The sequence below is a fragment of the Simochromis diagramma genome, unplaced genomic scaffold, assembly GCF_900408965.1.
Source record: "Simochromis diagramma unplaced genomic scaffold, fSimDia1.1 OVJJ01000602.1, whole genome shotgun sequence".
Lineage (NCBI taxonomy): Eukaryota > Metazoa > Chordata > Actinopteri > Cichliformes > Cichlidae > Simochromis > Simochromis diagramma.
The window spans coordinates 14,999,919-15,003,668 of NW_024387040.1; the positions used below are offsets into that span (position 1 = coordinate 14,999,919).

The window sequence follows — 3,750 nt, forward strand, 5'->3', positions numbered from 1 at the left end:
TTATTAAATCAAGGAAAGCTGAAGAGGAAGAAGTGATCAGCAAAATTGCCTCTTATTACCAGAATTCCCCAGAAGAAATCTCAGAGGAAGATAAATTAACTTTACTAGACCTTCAAAATAAATTGGACGGTTTATATCGATGCAAGGCTGAGGGTGCTTTTGTAAGATCCAGGAAGAGGTGGCTGGAGGAGGGAGAACAAAATTCTGCTTTTTCAGGCTTGAAAAATACAGATCCAAAATCAACTAAATATTAATGGCATTGTTTCTGACAATCCTAGAGAAATTTCACATTTCTGTGCCAAATTCTATACTAAACTGTACAACTCAAACTATAATGAGGATGTCTCAACACTGTTTCTCAATAATATTAAAAACCTAAAAACTATTGTTGTGGAAGATAGAAGTCACTGTGACAGCCCTCTGACTGTGGAGGAAGTTTGTAATTCTATTTCTGCACTTAAGGCCAACAAATCTCCCGGCACAGATGGTTTAACTGCAGAGTTTTATAAATCATTTTCTAATCTCCTGGCTCCGTTCTTACTGAAGGTTTTCATAGAAAGTATAGAGAATAACACCCTCCCTCCTACTCTTACTCAGGGTCTCATAACACTTATTCCAAAGCCAAACAAAGACTTACTTCTTATTGATAATTGGAGACCGATCTGTCTGCTCAATAATGACTATGAGATTATGGCTTTAGTACTAGCTAACAGAATTAAAGAGTTCTTGGATACAATTATCGATGAGACACAATCAGGCTTTATGAGAAATAGACACATTTCTAATAACATTAGACTGGTTTTGGATCTACTTGATTACTCTGATTTGGTATCTGACAATAGCTTCATTCTCTTCCTGGATTTTTAAAAGGCTTTTGATACAATTGAACATCAATTTATTTTCCAGTCTTTGGAAAAATTTAGCATTTTTCTGTAAAGCTTCAAAACCTTGCACACAAATGGCAATAGCTCAATTAAAATGACTAACGGCTCCACCCCGAGATTTGACCTGTTATACAAGGAATCACCATAGCTGATAAGGAGCTCATCATCAGCCAGCTAGCTGATGACACCACTCTTCTTGAAGAATGCAAATGAAATCCGTCCAGCCCATGGTGATCGATGCAGCAATTCTGTTCTGTACAGGAGAGACGTCACGGAGGAGATCGTCTGCAGTGATCAGGATGCAGGACACAATGTGATGTAAAAAAACGTGCAAACTTGCACTAAAAAAATCTGTGAAACAGCGAGGTGAAAGGTGAAAGGTGAACCGCGTCATAGCGAGGGACCACTGTAATTTTGAAGGTCAAGCTAAATTTTCTATCCATAAATGTAAGTTTATTAATAAAACACCATATTTCTGCCTTTTTATAAGGATATGGAATAGTACATACAATCAATATCAGACTCAACCAACAAAAAGGAACAATATTTATATATGTTGATTTTTGCCCGTACTCATATAATAATTTTTTTTACCCCTGATTTGTATGTTCATGTTCTGTTCTTTCTTAAACTTCATCTGTTTGTATGTTGTATACTGTCAAGATTCGAGTTTTTGAGGAGGAGACAAACGACTGCATGGTCTCTCAGTAGATGTCAAAATAGTGATTTTTATTATACATATGTACATATGGGGAAGATGAGCATCACAAGCCTTTAAGAGCCGATCTCCCCCGAACAGTCTCTTCACAAGGTTTTTATTGCAATGATGACGTCAAGTCACATGATAAGTATCAGTCAGTTCTCACTTCTATGTCCTTCTATGGCTAAGAACAACAACATTTTCCAGATGTTTCCACTCCGGCTTTCTGGGAACTTAACCAATAGTGTGTTCATGAGTGTGTATTTTGTGAGTGTATGTCCAACAGGGAGCATGTCCTGAGACGACCTCCCTTTCCTTAATAAGTGTGTATGTGACCGTGCGTGTTTTACATAACTCTGTATGTGCATGTTTGTGTAAGCCTGCAAGTGAATGCAGGAGGCCCAACTGGACCCTCTAGCTCAAGAGGTGCTTTCGCCACATGATAGAGTATTACATCTAGAATGGGTTTTATCCTACGTGCTCTGAAATAAACAATAAATGATACATGATAAACTGAAGATAAGTAATACAGACTAATGAAGTAAATGAAGTAACGATGAAATAATGACGGTGCTTTATGAATGATATATAGTGCCAGTAAAATAAGATGTTTTCCTCGATAATACTTATTGTGTGTTCAATAAAGTTCAGTAAAAAAAAGTACATTCTAAATGAAGCTTCAGACGTCACTAATCACGTGACTCTGGCCAAACGAATCAAGCCTCGACACAGTGCTTCTGAAGCAGTGTGTTGATCTTTTTCACACACGCACCGGAGCGTCAGCTTCAAGCGGACCATCGCTACCTCTCACATCTAAGGGTAAGTGCCAAGGTAACTTTGAACTGAGTTCAGTCAATCTTGAGTTTTTTTAAGTTTTCTGTTGCTCTCTGTGAGAGGAGACCGTTAAAGGCTCTCCAGAGTGTAGCAAAACAGGAAACAGCTGCTGGGTGTGTGTAAGTGTGCAAACGAATAGATTAGAAGTGCAAGTGAGCCACGAGTAAAGAAAGGTCAAGTTTCGTGAGTTGTTTTTCTCAACACTGATCACGCGCTCAACACTCTACACATACTTGCATCACACGCGCGCTCTCAAGCATCAATATTGTACAATTCTGGGCGTCACGTGAGTTGCAGGTGTTACCATATAACGGAAATCTCCATTTTTCTGTAGCTGAAGGCTTTTCAGTGAGTTTTTTGGACATCCTGATAATAATGAATTACAGTAGTCCAGCCTGGAAGTAATAAATGCATGAACTAGTTTTTCAGCGTCACTCTGAGACAGGATATTTCTAATTTTAGAGATGTTGCGCAAATGGAAGAACGCAGTCTTGCATATTTGTTTAATATGTGCATTGAAGGACATGTCCTGGTCAAAAATGACTCCAAGGTTTCTCACCGCGTTACTGGAGGACAAGGTAATGCCATCCAGAGTAAGAATCTGGTTAGATACCATATTTCTAAGCTTTTCAGGGCCGAGTACAATAACCTCAGTTTTATCTGAATTAAGAAGCAGAAAGTTAGCAGCCATCCAGGTCTTTATGTCTTTAAGACATTCCTGCAGTTAATCGACCTCTGTTGGAGTAGCGTTCAGATAGCTGCTCTGCTCTATGTTGGTACAGGGCATTGAAGATGATAACAGTGGGTGGATTATATTCTTAAACTTAGTTACAGCGCTTTCAGAAAGACATCTACTTTGATAAAGTCTACTCTCCACTGCTGTGTAATCAATTATTGTAAATGTAAATGTTATCAGGAAATGATCAGACAGGAGAGGGTTTTCAGGAAACACTGTTAAATGTTCAGTTTCTATGCCATATGTTAAAACAAGATCTAGAGTGTGATTAAAGTGGTGGGTGGGTTCTTTTACATTTTGAGAGAAGCCAATTGAGTCTAATAACAGATTAAATGCCATGTTGCGGCTGTCATTTTTAGCATCTACATGGATGTTAAAATCAGCCACAATAATTATTTTATCTGAGCTCAGAACTAAATTAGATATAAAGTCTGAGAAATCAGACAGAAACTCTGTGTAAGGCCCAGGTGGACGATAGATGATAACAAGTAAGACTGGTTTCTGAGTTTTACAGCTGGGGTGGACGAGGCTAAGCATCAGGCTTTCAAATGAATTAAAAGTCTGTCTTGGTCTTTCATTAATTAATAGGCTGGTGT

At 38.3% G+C, this 3,750-nt stretch overlaps 1 long non-coding RNA gene across 1 annotated transcript; it reads right to left on the minus strand.

Moving 5' to 3' along the window:
* Window positions 1-1,592: 1,592 nt before the first annotated feature.
* LOC120741289 lies at window positions 1,593-2,197 on the minus strand. Its single transcript, XR_005697590.1, has 2 exons — window positions 2,039-2,197; window positions 1,593-1,996 (listed from the first exon to the last, which is right to left on the minus strand). It is a non-coding gene; the product is annotated as an uncharacterized LOC120741289 (long non-coding RNA).
* Window positions 2,198-3,750: the final 1,553 nt, after the last annotated feature.